General features: G+C 37.7%; 7 non-coding genes across 7 annotated transcripts; all 7 read left to right on the forward strand.

Moving 5' to 3' along the window:
* Positions 1-329: 329 nt before the first annotated feature.
* Positions 330-401, forward strand: TRNAK-UUU (transfer RNA lysine (anticodon UUU)). The gene has a single exon. It is a non-coding gene; the product is annotated as a tRNA-Lys (tRNA).
* An 87-nt stretch (positions 402-488) lies between these two features.
* TRNAK-UUU (transfer RNA lysine (anticodon UUU)) lies at positions 489-560 on the forward strand. The gene has a single exon. It is a non-coding gene; the product is annotated as a tRNA-Lys (tRNA).
* An 87-nt stretch (positions 561-647) lies between these two features.
* On the forward strand, positions 648-719 carry TRNAK-UUU (transfer RNA lysine (anticodon UUU)). The gene has a single exon. It is a non-coding gene; the product is annotated as a tRNA-Lys (tRNA).
* An 87-nt stretch (positions 720-806) lies between these two features.
* Positions 807-878, forward strand: TRNAK-UUU (transfer RNA lysine (anticodon UUU)). The gene has a single exon. It is a non-coding gene; the product is annotated as a tRNA-Lys (tRNA).
* Positions 879-965: 87 nt separating this feature from the next.
* Positions 966-1037, forward strand: TRNAK-UUU (transfer RNA lysine (anticodon UUU)). Its single transcript has one exon. It is a non-coding gene; the product is annotated as a tRNA-Lys (tRNA).
* Positions 1038-1124: 87 nt separating this feature from the next.
* TRNAK-UUU (transfer RNA lysine (anticodon UUU)) lies at positions 1125-1196 on the forward strand. Its single transcript has one exon. It is a non-coding gene; the product is annotated as a tRNA-Lys (tRNA).
* Positions 1197-1283: 87 nt separating this feature from the next.
* On the forward strand, positions 1284-1355 carry TRNAK-UUU (transfer RNA lysine (anticodon UUU)). The gene has a single exon. It is a non-coding gene; the product is annotated as a tRNA-Lys (tRNA).
* The last annotated feature ends 20766 nt before the right edge of the window (positions 1356-22121 follow it).

The following is a 22121-nucleotide window of genomic DNA, read 5'->3' on the forward strand; positions in this document are numbered from 1 at the left end:
TATTTCTAAGTAAAGTTGATACCACAACAAAGGATGTCATCTATATGAATAATTAGTCGCATATAATGAGCTAGTAAATTCCTCTGAATTGTTTGTTTGCTGTGATTACTGTGAAAAATACTTCTTCAAACAGTCTGTCATGCACTGCGTGTCATTGTTTTCATAAGAAACGGTCTTAGGGGGACACATGAATTTTAAAACGTCCATAATTTGTGTCCAAGGTTCGATACCCTGTCCGGGGGTTTCTAAATATTATTTTATATTTCGCCACCATCATTTCACATAAGCATGTACCTTATTAACATAGCAATCGGACACTAAAAAATGTAGCCCGGATAGCTCAGTGGTAGAGCATTAGGCTTTTAACCTAAGGGTCCAGGGTTCGATACCCTGTCCGGGCGTTATTGAACACAGTTTTGTATTTCGCCGTCTTCATTTCACAAAAGAATGTACCTTAATAGCATGGCAATCGAACGCCTGAAAATGTAGCCCGGATAGCTCAGTGGTAGAGCATTAGGCTTTTAACCTAAGGGTCCAGGGTTCGATACCCTGTCCGGGCGTTTCTAAACATAATTTTATATTTCGCCACCTTCATTTCACAAAAGCATGTACCTTAATAGCATGGCAATCGAACGCCTGAAAATGTAGCCCGGATAGCTCAGTGGTAGAGCATTAGGCTTTTAACCTAAGGGTCCAGGGTTCGATACCCTGTCCGGGCGTTTCTGAACATAATTTTATATTCCTCCACCTTCATTTCACAAAAGCATGTACCTGAATAGCATGGCAATCGGACGCCTGAAAATTTAGCCCGGGTAACTCAGTGGAAGAACATTAGGCTTTTAACCTAAGGGTCCAGGGTTCGATACCCTGTCCGGGCGTTTCTGAATACAATTTTATATTTCGCCACCTTCATTTCACAAAAGCATGTACCTTAATAGCATGGCAATCGAACGCCTGAAAATGTAGCCCGGATAGCTCAGTGGTAGAGCATTAGGCTTTTAACCTAAGGGTCCAGGGTTCGATACCCTGTCCGGGCGTTTCTAAACATAATTTTATATTTCGCCACCTTCATTTCACAAAAGCATGTACCTTAATAGCATGGCAATCGAACGCCTGAAAATGTAGCCCGGATAGCTCAGTGGTAGAGCATTAGGATTTTAACCTAAGGGTCCAGGGTTCGATACCCTGTCCGGGCGTTTCTGAACATAATTTTATATTCTTCCACCTTCATTTCACAAAAGCATGTACCTTAATAGCATGGCAATCGGACGCCTGAAAATTTAGCCCGGGTAACTCAGTGGAAGAACATTAGGCTTTTAACCTAAGGGTCCAGGGTTCGATACCCTGTCCGGGCGTTTCTGAACACAATTTTATATTTCGCCACCTTCATTTCACAAAAGCGTGTACCTTAATAACATGGCAATCGAATATCTGGAACTGTACCCCGAATAGCTCAGTGATAGAGCATAATGCTTTATATCTAAGGGTCCAGGGGTCGATACTCTGTCCGGACGTTTTTAAACATTATTTTATATTTCGCCACCCTCATTTCACCAAAGCATGTACCTTAATAACATGGCAATCAAATACCTGAAAATGTAGTCCGGATAGCTCAGTGATAGAGCATTAGGCTTTTTAACCTAAGGGTCCAGGGTTCGAAACCCTGTCCGGGCGCTTCTGAGCGTTGTTTTATATTTCGCCAAATTATTTTTGTATCTTAATAACATAGGAGTCGGGCTTATAAATGTCGAGCCCGGGTCAATCAGTGGTAGGGCATTAGGCTATTAACTAAGGGTCCAGGTTTCGATACATTGTCTGGGAGTGCTTCATTGTTCTTTTACCTAGGTCCATGTTTACAGCGTATTTTCAGTTAAGCATATAGTTATTAACATATGGCAATCAGCTTTACAAAGCTAGAGCCTGAATAGAAAAGAGTATCGAGCTTGATATCTTAAGAGTTCACGGTTTGCGTTAGTGCTGCTTATGATTAGGTTTTTCTCCGGAGTGGTTGTTTGTGCGCTTTCAATCAGAGACCTCCGGTTACCTCCGATTGATGCAGCGCAGGTTGTATATGTGCTGTGGCGCAGACGTACATTTTCCGCTGAGCATTCCTTTAATCGGATCAATTAGTGGTTGGAGTCAGCTGACGTCCGCGTATCTTTTAAAATAAGTGTGTAATTTTTTGTTGTTTATTTTCTATTTTTTATTTACTTCCCCCCCCCCTCTCTCTCTCTCTCTCTCTTTCTTCGGCTCTTCTTTTTTTCTTGTTTTGCTTGAAGTACTATGTTAGCTGACAGATTTTTTTCTAGTTTTGAAATTCATAGTATTTGTGGAAAGGCGTATTAGTTTTATGTCATTGATCAAATGAATAACATTAAAATTAACTGAAAACTAACGTAGAAGTATAGCTTTTCAGTAGCTAATGTAAACATTTATAATTTTCCTGAAAACATTCGTTTATTCACAAACAGTTTTTGTCAATTATTATTCTAATCGGTTTAGTTTAACATAAAATATATTAAGGGAGTTTCAGAATGGAACAAAAGAAACGTGTGGTATCAATGGGTTAAAGTTTACTGTCCAAAATAATTTATTAAGATTCTTCACCAGACAGGATTGTGATAATTGTGTTAAAGGGTGTCAGTATTTGAACTGTCTCTTCTAAAACGCGTCACTCTTCCTCTGTAATAAAACATATAAGCGGATATCAACTTAAGGATAATTGTAATTATATTATTACCACACGTTGCTTTAGTTTCAGAATGAGACTCAATATTTTAATCTAATAACTCAAGTTGCCTTTTAAATATTCCATATAAGTTATGTATGATTTTTATTGCCTCGAAAGTTACGTTTTATAGAAAATTCAAGACTTTTTTCCTAGACTGTGGACCTTTAGAACAATAGCACTAAAGCAGTTTAAAAAATCGTAGCACATGTTTTGCGTAATTTTAAAACTACGAAAACGATGATATCACTAATTAACCGTCAATGGGTATCTGAATGGTAATAATTTATTTTTGACAGCAAGTACGAGTACCACAACCGCGGCTCTTAATGTTAGCCTAAACACTTACATACCTACATTTTAAAATTTAGACCTACTCAGAGAATCTATCTAACCTGGTTCACGCCATAGAGATTTCCAAATACGGACCTGTTAGCGTCCTAGGAGCGTTTGGCTTTTCTGGCAACACAATCACCAACTCATATTTCATTTCAAGTAAGCGGCTCATCACTGAAGTTTGGAGTTTCATCTCGTAACAATGTGCTGGATCAATCTTAGAGGGTCCTTTTTTGCTGAAATTCTTCTGCCTTTCAGTCTTTCATTCGCAATGTTATTCCACTCACAACTACCCTCAGTCCGTACGCGCCGGTCGTCCTTGAGCTCTACGTCCTCCAACTTCGCTTCGCTCCGAACCACCGCATCCCTCCGTATGTCCCCTGTTCCACCTACGATAGTACCGGAGATCACCGGTGGAGAGCTTTATTCGTAATCCCCGATTCCTTCGCGGTAGTAGTCACTCCGATGAGCAGCACTAGTTTGTGTCACTGTTCGGGCGTGTCTGATGTTTTATGTTTGCCTATTTCATTTGAGGTAAACATAACACAGCCTACTTAATAATATGTAGCAATCGGCTTCACACGCCTGAAGCCCAGATTCTTCAGTGGAAGAGATTTTAATTTTTAACCTGAGGGTTGTGGGTTAGAGTCTCTCTTCGCTCGTGTTCATTTGTTGTTGTTTTATATGATGCCAACTTCATTTGAATTAAACATACATTTAATAACATAGCAACGAACTTTATCGTGGTGAAGCCTGACTAGCGCCGCGGTAGAGCATCAGAATTTTAACGTAAACGTCAGGGTTCAAGCATGTCGTCGAGCATGTCTAATTTTTGTTTTGTATGTTGATTACTGTTCTTCTGAAATAACTTGTTTCATGTGTTAACTTCCTAGTGTCAATGATGGTATGCAGTCAGTGTTTTCACAGTGTCTGACATAAATAACAATTTATTGATTTTACTAAAAGACTGGGAAAATATAAGGAAGCCCGTCCCCTGTTAACTTGGTTGGTATGTTCTCACAAATAAAGCTCCTTACTTGACTCACATATCGATTCAAAAGTAATATCCATGGATGAATCACATAGTAGAAGCTGTGAGTTTCTGCTTCAAATCCTGAAATTTTCATTTTTCTGCTTGCCTTATCTTGTTTCTTTGCTCTCGCAGTCTCCCAAGCAATCGCTTAGCTTGCCTGTATAATAGGTATACTGCTAAACTTTCATTATGAGATGTCCTTGAAGTTTGACCAGTACCACAAGCATTTTTAAGGTCCGCCAACCCATGGACTAATATAATACATCATGACCCGTTTTCTTCAACCTTTGTTAAAATGTAGGCTACCTAACATAGCGTTAATTAGCTCTAAGTTAAAAATATAAATATTTGTTACAAAAATATTGCGTTTCTTCGACTTTACATTTCACATTTTAACATTCTGTTCGTTAACTCTCTATTAGGACCAGACATTCTAGAGTTTAACCATATCCTGTAACCAAGTACAGGCTCAATTCTGTTTTCTGGACTGTGAGAATTGCGATTCTCGCTTGTTTCCGTTGTTTGTATCACAGTAGTGTGGAGCGGAGTCTCGGTGTTGCTGTTGTGATATGGAAAATACTAGAACAAAAAGAAATCGTGGGACTAATTTCTCTTAGTTCGAGAAAAGCCCTCTGCTGAAAATAAGTTCGCAGTAGGCTATAAATCAACTATTGAGAATAAACAAACAAAACAAACGGATCTACGTTAAAACCGAAAAATAGGAAATAGCCTATAGCTTTGTATGAACTTCTGGTCTGTCAAATCACAGAAATCATCCGCTCTGTTTATGCATTCATGGATAATTTTCTAAATAATCAAGATATATAAGTTCAGCATCTAATCACAGAGTACTATATACAGTCACGAAGCTTGAGTTTTGAGGGTGCTAGAAACAATAGACTGTGACGGTTCTATTTTACATTGCCTGTAATGAGGCGATATTAGAGATCCTAGTGGTGAGCAAATATCTAATGTTTGCATATTTACTACGTATTGAGCTTCGCGACTGTATATACTAGACTGAGATCTAATGCACCAGTCATATTGGATACTTCTATGCTAACAGAGAGTTAAGTGATTTAACTGCATGGAATTGGGCAGTTAAATTAACATGGGTTTTAACAGTCTGTTAGTACTAACAGTAGTTGAAGAAATACTTTTACAGTTAAAATGGAATAACACACTGCTATAATTTAACAAAGGTTGAAGAAACCAGACCTGTTTTTTTTACAATTAAAAATAAGTTAGATATATTTATTTATTTTATTGGGTTATTTTACGACGCTGTATCAACATCTAGGTTATTTAGCGTCTGAATGATATGAAGGTGATAATGCCGGTGAAATGAGTTCGGGGTCCCGGACCGAAAGTTACCCAGCATTTGCTCGTGTTGGGTTGAGGGAAAACCCCGGAGAAAACCTCAACCAGGTAACTTGCCCCGACCGGGATTCGAACCCGGGCCACCTGGTTTCGCAGTCAGACGCGCTGATCGTTACTCCACAGGTGTGGACAAGTTAGATATAAAAGAAAGAAACGAACAAAGATATTTTTGACGAAGCTTCGTATTACATATACACATATGTAAAATTTAAAATACTATCCTTATCTTTAATTTCACTGCATTCACGATGATCAAGTTGATAACGCATTTTTTTTTTCATCGCCCGTAACACTCTAGATCACACCATATATCGAATGTGGTCTTCCTCTTCATAACAAAAATTGGTATTCCCTTTCTTTGCGAAAATAATATCTTTTTTTTTTACCTCTTGCGAAAGCTCCTTAAGAAGACACATGTTTGTTACATTAAACATTAGGCCTATCTGTTCTCCTAAGAGATGCTATTGACAATACGAAGAATACAACATTGAGTGCTGTAATAGTAATATGCGTTACAAGAGCGGTATGTTAAAGTTTTCATGTTCGAGGAAAAGTATGAAAAAGCGAAACGTAGTTGAGCTTTTTTAATTTCCGAGAATTCAAAGAAAACATACCGCTCGTGTATCATACATTATTTTGTGCGAAGATCGTTTATTACACACCTGAAAGAGGAATTTCTAATTAGTTGCAATGAAATCTCCATCTTGGTTTCTGTTCAATAACGGTAAATTTGCAAAACAAAAATATCTATCTTCAACATTGTTGCTTTAAAATGTTTTCTGTGTTTACTATACTCCAGCAGGCCGTGATATACGTCTGTCTTTTTCCCCCCCAGTCTATGATGAAACTGGAATCTTGTTGATTTTTTCACGGCTTCCTTAATGTTACTTGCAACACGAATGCAGTAACTTTAGTGGAGTTGTAGAGTTTACTTAATTTTTGCAAATATTTAAAAACAATAATTAATTTAGGTGAAATTGCAGTGGTAAGTTTCCATTTTATAATTATTACTATATTGAACGTCTCTAAAAATAATATGTTAAAAGCCTAAAGCAGTAAAATCAATATGTCACTTAAGCGGTAAGAAGAGGGAAATTGTTGTGTGTGTTAGGTTGGGAATACTGAATGTGGAATTTTAGACTTTCCGCGGATTGGTTTTGTGCGGAAACCACAATCTCGCACAAACATATTAATCACCCTATGGTTTCCAAGATTCGAACCGAGTGCGACGAGTGCTACTTGTGCTCCGTTTGGCGATGCCATAGCTGTTGGAAGCAGTGTGTTGTGCGTTTGGGTGTATTTTGTGTTCGGCAAACCGGCACACCATTTCTCGGTCAACGGTGGATAGCTTTCCGACAACGAGTCTGCTGTTGTGTCGGGGAAGAGGCTAGTCTTGTAGTAAAACACAATGTGGGGCGCGTTGGGTGTCACACAAAGTAAGCATACCGGGACGCCAGGACTAGCCAAGTCGAGACCTGGTTACGAGGTGATGCAATAAAAACAAAACACGTCACAGACTATTGGCACAGGTTGCTCACTTACTCACTGGCGGAAGTGTAGCACAAGAGACAGACAGGAAAACAACTCCAATTCAATAAATAGGGCATCCCCAGTCCTTCGGATTTGCCTCGTGTGCTTACTTGGCTCGTAACATTTTTTTGTTGTTGAATCTGCGAAAGTTTTCTATAAGTTTTGCCTCCTAGGCTGTTACTCGTTTATTAATCGATGAAAGTGAAAGCAAAACAAACTCTAAAATGTCCTCTTTCAGATGAGTATAATAGTACATTATGCAACGAGCCTATAATGAAGGTAATTAAGAAGTGAGTATGAATATTTATGAACCGAGCGCAAGATGTGCGCAGACGCGAAAGTATTGATTTTTTCCGAGGAACAGACGTCCACATTGACCTTGCTAGGCCATAAGAACCTACAGAGATAACATTGAAATTAAATTAGACATTGAAAAACGAGATGACAAATTGAATTTATTTGAATATTATTTACAATTAACGCTAATTATTATAGTAACAGAACATAACCTTCTGCGACAGTATTGGATTTCCAGCCTCCGTGACTTTTCGCTAATTCTCTTTCGATTGCATATCCGAGAATAATCGATACTTGCGGTTTTATAACGGTAGAAAGCTGACCTGTCATTGGCTGAACAGTTGTAACCTGAGTCGTCATTGGCTGAAAGACCTGACCTTTAATGAGTAGGTGTACTTTAATGAGGTCCATTAAAGGACTGCTACCAGGTGTTATAATTACTACATTTCGGCATGGTCGAGCATAAAATAATTTTTTGATATAGTACACACCGGCGTTGATGCACTTCTCCCATTGATGCATGCCGTCGGGGAAGAATGAGGTCTTGTGTTGGCACTATAAATATAACAACGCACTGCATTAGTGACGTCTTCGTCGATCGCCAAAAGTGAGCCCTTCAGGTATTCCTTGAACTTCAGAAAGAGCCAGTAGTCACATGGCTCCAGGTCCGGGTAATAAGATGGGAGAAGCAAAACATCCTGAAACTGCAGCTACTCCAATGAGACGGTTCTCTCCCGACTTGTGTTGTCATGGTGAATGATCGCGTTTTTCTACGGACGAATTCTACACAGACGTGCACGGAATTTCTTCATCGTCTGTACATAGCGCGCTGAGTTGGCAGTTACGCCACATTCCAGAAATTCAACCAGCACCAAATCATTACAATCCCAAAAAAAATGCTGACGATCACTTTTTTGTTGTTGACTGTGTTTTGAAGTTCTTGGGACGAGGGAAGGTAGGATGCATATACTCCATAGATATACGTTTAGTCTCACACTTCCTGTTAGTCGGTGGATAAAGTTTATCCAGTTTGATGGATAGGGATGGAATGGACTATGGTTTGGCCGGTAATGTCTCCTGACTTAACGCGTCTGGACTTCTTTTTATTGGGCTGTATGAAAGAAATGATGTAAGTTATAGAGGTTACATAATATAGATATGTTCTGCTGCAACGAATTGATGCAGCTGCAGCAAATGTCAGACAACAAAATTGGCTGTTGGATAGCGTGCACATCGTAATTAAAGAACTCGCCCAGTCATGCTTGCGTGAAGAGAAGAACATTTTGAGGATTTGCTCCAATGAAAGGCACTGATGACCTTGCCCTTTTTGTTGATGACTGTGTCTTGAAGTTCTTGGGACGAGGGAAGGTAGGATGCATATGCTCCATAGATATACGTTTAGTCTCACACTTCCTGTTAGTCGGTGGATAAAGTTTATCCAGGTTGATGGATAGGGAGGGAATGGTCTATGGTTTGGCCGGCATGGTCTCCAGACTTAAGGTGTCTGGACTTCTTTTTACGGGGTTGTATGAAAAAAATTATGTATGTTACAGAGGTTACATACAGATATATTCTGCTGCAACGAATTGATGGAGCTGCAGCAAATATCAGACAACAAAATTGGCTGTTGGATAGCGTGCACATCGTAATTAAAGAACTCGCCCAGTCATGCTTGCGTGAAGAGAAGAACATTTTGAGCATTTGCTCAAATGAAAGGCACTGATGATAAATCATTATGACTATTACCGGCACGCACTAACATTGTTGTGACAGTCAGAATGTAAATCACCTTAACTGTGACTTAAATGTTTGATCTATTGTGTCTGTGAAACGCCTGCAAATAAATAACAATGACAATGACCTTTCCGATTCACCTCGTCGCAGGTTGACTATCCATTTTGAATCGGCCTGATATTATATAATGTACAGCGTATTAGGGGTAAACGTGCTAATATGTTCAAAGTTAATTGGGTGTAGTATATTGAACCACGTTAAGTAAAAAATTTCTCAATCTTCGAAGTTTTTTTAGACATGAAAAAATACCATATTTTGAGGTTAGTTAATACTTCCAAGCGACTCGTATTTGTTCCTCTACAAACGCCTGTCTAGTTACGCGGAGGTCCAAGCTTGTGGGGGTTGTCTATCGTCCAGGCTTACCATAATGATCTTTGTGGTGTAATAGGTAATGAAATAATTCAACGTGTATCCAAACGCAATCATTAAGCCTAAGAAATCGGCAATATTAACTACAAAATATCAAACACTTCCGAACAAAAAAATTTACAACTGTTAAGAATGTTATGTGTTAATTATGTTTTACACTACACATATTTCTTTCATTTGCATTTATATCTGTATCTTGCATTTATATCTGTATTTAGGCTTGCCTATCATTCAAGTTTTTTTTTTCTAACTATTATTTTATATAGGTGAGGAGGCGAGACCTGGCATGTGACCTGTGCGAGAAGGGAAAGAATGAGCTATCAGATAGTTTCTTTCAGATTGGTTAATATTATACGCATCTACCAAAACAGAAGTTCATCCCAGACTGAAACCTATCTTCTCCCTCCATACCCATTGGTGATATAGCCGCAACATATGATAAGGTTACAGGCCAGGCCTTACCTCCCCTGCTTGTACGCTATAATAAACTTTTATGCTCGATCATGCCGAAATGTAGTAATTATACACCTGGTAGCAGCCCTTTAATGGACCTCATTAAAGTACAGCTATTCATTATAGTTCAGGTGTTCCACCAATCAAAAAACACCATTGTAGCAATATGAAAGCTCAAGTATCGATTATTCTCGGATATGCAATCGAAAGACAACAAGCGAAACGTCACGGAGGCTGGAAATCCAATACTGTCGCAGAAGGTTATGTTCTGTTACTATAATAATTAGCGTTAATTGTAAATAATATTCAAATAAATTCAATTTGTCATCTCGTTTTTCAATGCCTAAATCAATTTCAAGGTTATATCAAGATTAATGTTCATTTTACGCTCTAGATTCTATCAAGGTCAATGACATTTGTTCCTCGGAAAAAATCAATACTTTCGCGTCTGCGCACATCTCACAATTTACGAGATATTGCACAAGGTCAGTTCCGCTCCCCAGTCAGATAAGAATAGCATGAATACTTATGAATAATTTCAAGTTAGAAATATGGTCGAGCATAAAAAGTCTTATGAAACTTGCCTATAATGGTAATTAAGACGCTCGTATGAAAATTATGAAACTCGCTTGCGCTCGTTTTAATTACCACTATTATAGGCTCGTTGCATAATGTACTATTTTGCACGATCGTTTTTTGTTGTTGTATTTACAGCTATTTTTGTTAGGTCTTGAAAGTTAGAATTCCCACACAGAAACTTGTTGCTAAGGAAACCACTCTTCGTAATATAAAACTATACTGAAATAGACCCATTACAGTGCACTTATTGTTACCTAGTTACCATTACAGTGTAGTTTTGCGAAGGCTCTAAATTTTCAATGCGAATTATGTGTGTGTGAATTCTTGCAAAAGTATCTCGAAGAAATCTGTTATGAAATGGACACGAAATAGAGCAAGAAGTGACGTTAGTACCACATGCTGTGCCACAACGCCTACACAACCGGTGGTTGACAAGGTAGTTTGTTCCGTCAGCATTCTTGTCGCATTGCCACTGTTATGTGTCCACGTTTAGATTGTCGACGACAGACGTAGCAAGTCCAATGGATTTGGGTAGATCACAAGAGCTCTGCAAACACTGATCGTAGGGATAGGAAAGATTGTTAAGCGATTTCTTGCTGAGTAATTAAGAAGCATTCATATTTTATTTTATTTAATAAAAATGTCGTCTATCCTCTCTACAGATGCAAATCCAAACACTATGAAATGCTGATTTTCAAAGGAACGGTAATTTTTATATGGTTAGAAATTCACCCTCATCTTTGAAGATAAAACCAGTCTGTCAGAACCATCTACTTGCAATTCAATTTTATTATAATTTTGTATAGCCTTGCATCGTTTTTACATTAAAATGCTATTAAAAATTCCAGTCTGTTGAAAGGATTCAAAGTATCAAGCATTTGCCCTACCGATACTGATATCGATCATTTTCTTTTGAAAACTTTCTAATTCATAGTTGTCCCTCATTCACATAATGAGTGATTACTTAAGTGAGCTGATCTGTACCTTTAAGTGACCACTCATTTTCAAAATGGATACTGAGAATGATTTTGAGGATTTTGTGGAGTTTGTTGAACGAAATGAGGAAAATATACGTGTCCCAAAAAGGTATATTAGAGACATGGAGAATCCTCTGGAAATGTATAGTGAACTGGAATTTAAGAAGCGATATCGTTTTCAGATCAATTCGAAGTTGTTGCTCTAGCCAAATTGATCGTTATTTATTTATTTACTTATTTATTTACTTACTTACCGGTACTTATTTATTTATTAATTGATTGATTGATTTATTGATTTACTTACTTACTTACCGGTACTTACTTACTTATTTACTTATATATTTATTGATTTATTTATTGATTTAATTATTTATTGATATATTTATTCATTCATTCATTTATTTACTTACCGGTACTTACTTACTTATTTACTTATTTATTTATTTATTTACTTAGTTACTTACCGGTACTTACTTACTTATTTAGTTATTTATTTATTTATTTATTTTTTATTTATTTATTTATGTATTTATATATATATATTTATTTATTTATTTATTTATGTCTATAACAGGGCAAAGCCCCAATTACAATAGACAGTACAGATATTTGTTAAAAAAACATAGAATTGCATATAACATGAAAAGAAGGGATAAAGCAGATACAAGTGTAATTACAAATTAAAAATTAAAAAAAAAAACAAGTAGATACTACCTAAATAAAAGACACAGATCTAGATATAAATGAAAAATACCGAATAAAAATAAATTAAAAGGTGTTAAGTATAGATATCATAGCCAAAAATGTAAAATGTAGCTATAATTGGCAAATTATAGAGTAAATATAACACTATGTTAATAAATTCAATATACAGTATTATATAGTAGGCCTAATAGCTTAATTTATTTAAGAAATTCACTATTACAGAACATGTGTTCCAATTAGTAGGATATCTGATTATAACTATAACTAACATACAACTAGAATTTAACATATTATGCTATTGCTGTATATAACTTATTCAGTACAATAATATTGATAACTCGTTGTTATAGCAACTCCACATGTAGAGCTGCTTTCGATTAGTTCAATGAGAGTCAGCTTTTGTTATGACGTCATGTCCGGCAGCTATAAGTGAGCACTCATTACGTGAAAATAAGTGTTGTCTATGAATTCGGAATTGACTTAAGGGTTCCCTTATTATAAGCAAACACTTATTACTTAAGGGTTCACTCATTTTATAAGTGACTACTATGAATTCAACCCGTAATCTCGTAAGTTAATACTTCGATTCCTAATTGAATTTTCGTGTCAATACTAGGCTATATTGTTATTGTAAAGTGTCTGTGTATATAAGTATAAGTTTTTAACATCATTTACGCAACCATAAACAAGTTAACAAAATTAAGTTATTTATTTTGAGTCACACATTTGTTTGATAAATAAAACGTATATTTGTGATATAAAACACAGAATATATGTTTAAATAATTAGACAGACATGTATTCTGCATAAAGAATCGTTTCTGGTAATGCACTTCCTGGAATAAGACGTGTGCATTATTTATTTTGTGATAAACTGTCAGTTTACGCAGTGGGAGTGAAATAGGTCAAGAAAGTTCAAAGTAAATCTTGGGAGTGATTTATTTCTCTGTCACCTCATATTTACACAGATTGTGCGGATGATCCCAGACGCTTGCACAGGAGTCAAAGCCCGCCCTTACGTACACAGTGGCCTTTTTATTCCTAGGAAGCACATTCCACATGTGAAGAAGCTGTACGTATTTTAAACGGCAGTCATTCTCATGTACTTAGAAATATATCACAGCATTCAGAAAATTCAGAGCTCGAGTAGAAAAGAACTTCGCTGATACGGTGAGCCTTAGAACCTTTCTGAAGTTACGCCGAAACCAAACAGCCTTATTCCTCTCAGGATTGTATTCGAGCTCTAATAGCCATCTTAGAAAGAAACCACAGACGAGCTCGATAAATCCTGGTAATTCAGTCTAATGAATCCATACTGCCTAACTCATTAATTAATAATAATTAGAAAGTCTTGAAGCCTTAATCAGTTTCAGAAACTAGTTCACAGCACATCTGATATTATTTTCTGTCCCGAACTTATAACAACCAAGAATTGGTATATTATCGGGCTTCATCAGTACAGAATGGAATGTAACACAATACGTACAGGGACATCATTTTATTTTTACTAACATTTTTAATATGAACCTGCCTATACCTTTGGATTAACGGTTGAGAACCGGAAACACCGTTTGCTACCCCCTTCCACGACTGGAGTTTGATGATACTGGCGTAAAATACAAACAAATCACTTTACTCGATGTAGGAGGAAAGAAAAGTAGCGCATCCATTTACGTAAACTGGGAACTATTACGATTTTGAGTTTGATAATTTTCATTAGGCTTTTGTTTAATCAAAATATAGTACACTATTAACAATAAGTGTTTTTACTCACGAACTGAGCTATCCATGCGAACGTATTCGTTATGAAGTGTATATTATACTGTCTACAGCACATTAGCGTACAATATAGAGAGTGAATTTAAATTGAAAAATAATTATAATATAGATATTTAAACACATTTTTGAAAATGGTGGCCATTCATTTCGATACAGGCTTCAGTTCTTTTGTGTATATTATCGCATTATAGACTATTGTACCTAATTCCAATTGCCAGTTTCGTCCTTCGTACTAGTAACTCATGTTGAAATAATTTTGCACCTACTCTATCAAAGAGTCCTTACGTACTGTAAGTTCAATCTTTACTTCTGCCCGAGCAGCACAGATAAAATTACTCAGACTTGCTATCTACTGTCGTCCAAACAGTTATGTCGCAGGATCGTAGAAAGGGGGGAAATCACGTGACAGTTAATTACTTAACGAGGTCCTTTTATGTAAGTTATTTTAAACAGTTTTATGATATTACGTAGACGTCCAATTCCTAACAGAAAGAGCTAAGACAGCCCAGCCACTAGCCTTTACAGAGGGGTGAGTAGAAGCAGATGAGGGAAATCGGGATGCGACGTAGGCAAACGGACGACAGTACCTGTGCGAAAATATGATTCAATATTGAAAGCTCTTTCGTCACTGGAAAACGCGAACATATTTCTGGAACGTACTGTACTCACTAACTCGGTACTGTTTACTATATGCAGCCTTGGTTCTGTGTGGAGGAAAGTTGGAACTTCATTAGTAGAAGGGGTGGGAGTGAAGTACATTCAAAAACTCAGGTACAATAAAAATTGAAGTAAAAATAAAGTGATGTCTCTGCATAAGTACGAAGATGTTGGTCAGTACATAATTTCAAATCGAGTGGCCTTTGTGTCTACTTCTTTTAAAGTAGAAGTGTGAAGTTACTCAAATAGCCTTCAAACCTTAATCGTTTTCAGATCCTGCCAATGTTTAGAGTGCCCATAAAATAAAGTATTTTAATGTGATATAAATTCAGCAGTAATTGATTCTAAACATATCTACCTACATAAGTATATCTAGAGTGTAATAAGAAGGATTGAAAGTAATAAAACTCCAAGAAAGAAATTACATCACTTTTTGTTTCTGCATACTTATTAATTGAAGACATTATTACAGTCCTAGTCACTTTTAATGGAATTGAGTTAAGGACACATTTGCTACTATTTCAAATATTTATAGACTCCAAAAATGACACATGTCAGGTGCAATAGCCACAAGGATAAACATCACTTGTAAGGATGTGTTGTTCTATTTATTTTTATTGTTCTCGTGAAAAATAGCAATTTTGACAAGGATTGGTTTTGTAATAATGTCTTCAATTTTATCTTTCTGTAGAACTATTTATAGTAGTGCACAAGCTTTTCACAATTTGCACAAATATAATTTTCCATTTGTGAATTTTTGCGACAATTATTTATTTTTTATCTTAAACCCAGCTTTGTATATATTGTATCATTTTTAAAATTTCAGTAGGTTATTTTACGACGCTTTATCATCATCTTAGGTTATTTAGCGTCTGAATGAGATGAAGGTGATAATGCCGGTGAAATGAGTCCGGGGTCCAACACCGAAAGTTACCCAGCATTTGCTCACATTGGGTTGAGGGAAAACCCCGGAAAGAACCTCAACCAGGTAACTTGTCCCAATCAGGAATCGAACCCGGGCCACCTGGTTTCGCGGCCAGACGCGCTAACCGTTACTCCACAGGTGTGGACTACATTGTGTCTCTAGCTATATGGTAGTACCTGGCGATACAGCCATGTAGGCTCGTGTATCGATGAAGTCCCACTAGGGTGCACTTTCACTCCCAAAAACGTATTAACCTACACCTCTTCAGATTGATGTCATTTGCATGGCGGTCAGAATACTACATCATATCGTGCCGGTAGATATCTATTAAAATATCAGGTCGTCTCATAAGTAATGTTATTTTTAAGTGTGCTATTTTGTAAGATTTTAATTATTTTATTTTAGTTTGATAATACAATTTTCAATTGAGCCGTTGAGAGCAGAAGTGGTGTAAGTCAAAAATGGGTAATGAGGGTTAAAGTAAATACTACTAGGTTCAAAAAGTTCCCGGAATTTTACTACCATTTTTCGTATTAATATATAACAAGGGATATTATACATTTGTTTTGTTGGTAACATTCATGATGTCATTTCCTTAAAGTTTGTTGATAATGGCAATTATTGGTTTTGAGTTGTAGGCAATTGTTTATCATAGTGTTTTGTTTGTTCGTCGCATTTTGTAATTATGTCCACAGAGCAAAGTACAAACATCAAGTTCTGTGTTTTGCTGGGGACATGATCAGTATGGCTGATGAAGATGGTGATTTCTTAAACAAAATGAAACTGGTGCTACTTGTACGACCCAGTCCCTAAACGACAGTCATGTGAGTGGAAATCGAAAACATCTCCTCGGAAGCAAAAATTTCCTAGGGACACTTCCAAAGGCAAAGTTATTTTAAATGTTATGTTTTATTTAACGACGCTCGCAACTGCAGAGGTTATATCAGCATCGCCGGATGTGCCGGAATTTTGTCCCGCAGGAGTTCTTTCACATGCCAGTAAATCTACTGACATGAGCCTGTCGCATTTAAGCACACTTAAAGCAAAGTTATTTTGGAAGTTTTCTTCGACTCTCAGGGTCTCATGCACCATGAGTTCATTCCAGAAGGTCGTACTGTAACGAAAGAATTGTACGTAGAAACCCTCCGTCGCCTCTGGGACGCAGTGAGAAGGAAACGTCCAGAAAAAGTGGGTAGAAAACAACTGGTTCCTTATGCATGACAATGCACCTGCTCATCGCGCAATTATTGTAAAGAATTTTCTTGCCAGGCACAACATAACTGCTTTGGATCACCCACCATACTCTCCTGATCTCTCACCACCTGATTACTTTCTGTTTCCCCGTCTGAAAAGTCATCTGAAAGGACGGAGATTCAATGCTGAAGAGGTTATCGCAAACGCGACGAGAGCACTAAGACGGGTTTCACAAAATGGTTTCCAGGCCTGCTTCCAGGAACTCTACACGCGTTGGCAAAAGTGTGTTGTTGCGGAAGGCAACTATTTTGAAGGGAATGCTGTAGAATAGTGTTTAAGGTACGTTGTTTCTATGATGCTAGCAAATTCCGGGAACTTTTTGAACCTAGTATGTATTCTGTAAAATATAGCGCAAAGTAGAAATTAATATTCAATTTATTTAAACTATCTGTAGTCAGTGGATAGCACGAAGGACATATTAATTGCTGCTTTGCGCTGTATTTTACAGAATGTTTACTTTAAACCTCATTGCCCAATTTTGACTTACACCACTTCTGCTCTGAACGGCCCAATTGTTAATACAAACGAATGTAAAATGGACGTAATGAAGCTTGAGATTAGAGTCTTCCTAAAGCACTACTGGAAACAGGACTACAAAGCTACCAGATAATCATACTGTAGTTGACACCCCTGTCATGGAATAATGATACGTCCCAAGGAATAGTGAAAACAAAAGTCTGGTTGCGAATATGAGCGGGGTTCAGCAGAGATGGTGTTGTGAATTTTCGTAATCAGCTTGTGTGGGCTAATGAAAATCCCCATGCATTTGAAGAAACAAGGCCCCAGCACCGATTCTCAATCAACGTATATAAGCAGGCGTTCTTGATGATAGATTAAGAGCCATACGTGCTACCACAGAGATTAACTGGGGCCCGTTATCTGGACTTTCTGATTACTGCTGGATTGGTCGGGCAAGCCCCACACCTTGGCATACTCGTTACCCAAACTTAAGGTAATTTCATAGAAGACGGGCACTTGGTTGAATGTAGTAAGCATTACCAACATTTTTATTTCAGAGTTAAATGTTAGTGATCTTTTAGTGACTTTTATATGTTAGTTCTAGGTTTTTTTATACTAGGTGTCGCCGTGATTTTCTTTTAATTTGATTGGTTATAGTTGTCACTTGTTCTAGAATTTTCATTAATTTTGAATGGATAATGACGGTGTCAGTTGTTTTTTGTTGTTTGACGTGAGTGGTGTTATGTCGTGTCTGATGGCTAAAGCTATTGAAAGTTTGTTTTTTTATGATATTTGTGAAAGATGTGTGAACTTAGAACAGAGTATTACATTTTGTGTCGATTTTGGTTTAGTTCTTTCGCTGGTGAATAAGAATTGTGTTGAATATTGAGGAGAAAACTGTTTCTGTGGTTCCAAGGAATTATTTACTGAATTTTCTGTATACGTTAAGGTGTAATGAGTGTTCGAAGAGAATTTCATTTTGTGTAAATACATGGTTTATTTATGCGAAGTTGACTGTACGACAAAGTGTTGGTTTAGTGCTTTGTTGCCTGCATAGTTTGTTTAGATTGCCTTAAAGCCTGTGTCATATATTGGAAGTGAAGTGGTTGTCATTGAAGACATAAATGAGAATTGAATTTTATTTGATAAGATTATAAATTATTATGTTTTGTGTTTAAGTGGTTTTTGGGAGTAAAGTGCGGACGAAAATTGCCAGAAAGTACTGTCAACTATGAAGTTCGAATGCCACCAAAAGCCAAAAAAATCAAAGATGAAAAATGAAATATATTTTGTTCATCTCTAAAATATGGATATATATTTGATTTTCCATCTTTGATTGTGTGATGTTTGGTGACATTTGAGCTTCATAGTTGGCAGAACGTTTTTGGTAGTTTTCGTCAGCCATGTTGGATTTTGCCCGTCTTCTAGGAAATTACCAAACTTAAATATCCCTAGAGTTTTGGTTATGGAGACACATGAAGAAATTGGTCTACGCCACTCCAATCAACAATGTGCAGATACTACAGGATCGCGTCTTCAAATCATGTTAGCACTTACAAGAACAACCAGGTCAGTTTCAAAGAGTGCGTGATTTCTTATGCCGAAGGGCAGAGGAATGCATTTCCATGAATAGACGTCACATTGAGCACCTCCTATGAATAAGTGTTCAGATCTCAGAAAGTATGTGTTGTAGGACCCATGTTTATTAGAGATTATTTTCTAGTTTTGATGCATACTAGCACCTCCTCAACTATTGGATACTTTTTTTAATATCCTGTATATGTATAAATCAAAAAATGTCCAAATGAACTGAATAAAATTTGGAATCACACTTTTCAATTCTGCCATTAGCATGATTCGAACCGGGGTGAGCACTGATCGTAAACCAGCGCTCTGCCAACTAACAAGCAAACATTCTGATGGGGGCAGACAAAAAAGTTAAAATGTTTTCTTCCACCATGTTAATAATGTCAAAAGAAGTGCTTATACAAATTTTGGCCACTCGACCGCAATTACGAGGACCGTAAAAAAATTAATTCGCCAGGGGCCGTTAACAGAAAAAAAAAATTTCATTGGACAAATTTATTGGAACGGACACAGCATTTGTTCAGCTATTTTTCAATATATTTTCCATCGGAATTGAGACATTTCTTATATCATGGGATCGACAGAGAGAGGTGTAGACGCAGTCCAACGCTGGTTATGGTCTGAGGCGGCTGACTTCTACGACACAAAAACTGATCCCATAGTATGACAAATGTCTCATTTCCAGTGGAGGATATGTTGACAAATAGCGCAACAAGTGCTGTATCTGTTTCAATAAATATTTCCATGCAATTGTGCTTTTTTCTATAAACGGCTCCAGGGAAAATCACTTTCTGGACGGCCTCGTAATTGCGGTCGAGTGGTCAAAATTTTTATAAGCACTTCTTTTGACATTATTAACGGGGAGGGCATAGTTGCGCCCCACGGTCAGGTAAGATGCAGCAGATAAAAAAGGGTCCCTGTTTTGTGGGCATAGTTGCGCCCCGTTCCCATCAGGTAGAGAAAAGAGCATGGCATAGTTGCGCCCCGATGAAATAGTTAGAGAAAAAGACACTACGGAAACTCGAGCCTCGTAATCAACCAACCTTATTGATTTCTTATGCGATTTAATATTCATTATCGATACCGTTAATATGAACACCATGAAGTTGGCAGTACTTTATTAACTGTTTTTCTACTGTTCATGCAGTAATTATCGATAGCCTACCGTAAAAATGAACACCATGAAGTTGGTAGTATCTTAGTAACTGACATATTCAAATGAGAGTGCCGTTGGAATATGGGGTCTTAGCAGTCTTGACATTTTATTAGTGATTTTCACACCGTCTGTGGCGTATAGTGAGGTTAATTTAAAATGAATGTTAAGTTTAGTGAAAAGGGTAAAGAATTGGCAATTCGCAATGGTTCCAAGTTTCAATTTTCGAAACCCTGTACCGTAGAGTTAAGATATCGGTGTACAATCAAAAAATGCAGTTCATTTATTGTGTGCGATTGATAAAAAAGTGTTATTTTAAAAAGCAAAATTGATCATATGCTAGGCCTACCTGATTTCAATGCAGCTACCATTATAATAATTTTAAGTAATTTATTTATTTTGTGTACTATGCCCATCGGGGCGCAACTATGCCATGTTCATTCTGCTACCTGATTTCTTCAGGGCGCAACTATGCCATGTCCATTCTGCTACCTGATTTCTTCAGGGCGCAACTATGCCATGTCCATTCTGCTACCTGATTTCTTCAGGGCGCAACTATGCCATATCCATTCTGCTACCTGATTTCTTCAGGGCGCAACTATGCCATATCCATTCTGCTACCTGATTTCTTCAGGGCGCAACTATGCCATGTCTATTCTGCTACCTGATTTCTTCAGGGCGCAACTATGACATGTCCATTCTGCTACCTGATTTCTTCAGGGCGCAACTATGCCATGTCCATTCTGCTACCTGATTTTTTCAGGGCGCAACTATTCCATGTCCATTCTGCTACCTGATTTCTTCAAGGCGCAACTATGCCATGTCCATTCTGCTACCTGATTTCTTCAGGGCGCAACTATGCCATGTCCATTCTGCTACCTGATTTCTTCAGGGCGCAACTATGCCATGTCCATTCTGCTACCTGATTTCTTCAGGGCGCAACTATGCCATGTCCATTCTGCTACCTGATTTCTTCAGGGCGCAACTATGCCATGTCCATTCTGCTACCTGATTTCTTCAGGGCGCAACTATGCCATGTCCATTCTGCTACCTGATTTCTTCAGGGCGCAACTATGCCATGTCCATTCTGCTACCTGATTTCTTCAGGGCGCAACTATGCCATGTCCATTCTGCTACCTGATTTCTTCAGGGCGCAACTATGATATGTCCATTCTGCTACCTGATTTCTTCGGGGCGCAACTATGCCATGCCTAGGCATCCCGATTGACCGCGGGGCGCAACTATGCCACGGTGGAAGAAAAAAAAATTGTTTTTTTATCTGCCCCCATCAGAATGTTTGCTTGTAAGCTACCAACGCGGTTTTGATGCATCCATTAGTGTCGTAGCAATTGCTGTTCAAGAAGTTTGATGTGCATAATAGAGAGTAACATTGCCATAAAACAAAGTGAATCGACCGATTAGAGCCCCGGTCATCCCCTCACATTGTTCACATCGGTGAAGCAGAAAAGAAATGGGGTCATAGCTCTGCCAGACGAGGACCTTTCTTCTGGTATTCCCCGTCTCCGTCTTTCCCCTCTCCGACTTCAGAGTCTGTCTCCCTCCGGCTGCTCCTTGATCTCTCCAAATTATTCTGGATGTGCGCCCACTACAAGCTTGTCTATTGCCAGGTCCAAAAAAACAACAAACAATAAAATGGCGTTTGCTACATAAAGTCGAGCGAGGCAGTCTTTCATTTCGTTTTGCCTCTTGCTTTCTCTCCTCTTGCTGCTCCGCCACATTTGCTTCGGCATCTCTATCTCCCTTCATGAAAGCAGACGCATTCGATCGCTCTTAGTATTACAAATGGAACACACACGTCAAACATCTGTCAACTCTAAAATGGTGCACGTAACAAATGAGATACTAGCAATTACGCAAGAAAGTTACGAGGACTCGTCGAATGTGTTTGTCATTCCTGTAACTTACACGTTGTATTTGTCGCCAGTTACTTATCTGGCGTATTAAACACAAATTTAATGAAATCGCTTATTTTGTTGTAAATAGAGAATTGGAGACAATGCATTGGTGGCCAAAGTAAATTATTTATTTATATACGAACGACTAATAATGACGAGAATTGAAGCGTGTGATCCCCAAATGCGTTAAGTTCATTTATGCTCGACCATG

Source organism: Periplaneta americana, chromosome 14 (assembly GCF_040183065.1).
Source record: "Periplaneta americana isolate PAMFEO1 chromosome 14, P.americana_PAMFEO1_priV1, whole genome shotgun sequence".
Lineage (NCBI taxonomy): Eukaryota > Metazoa > Arthropoda > Insecta > Blattodea > Blattidae > Periplaneta > Periplaneta americana.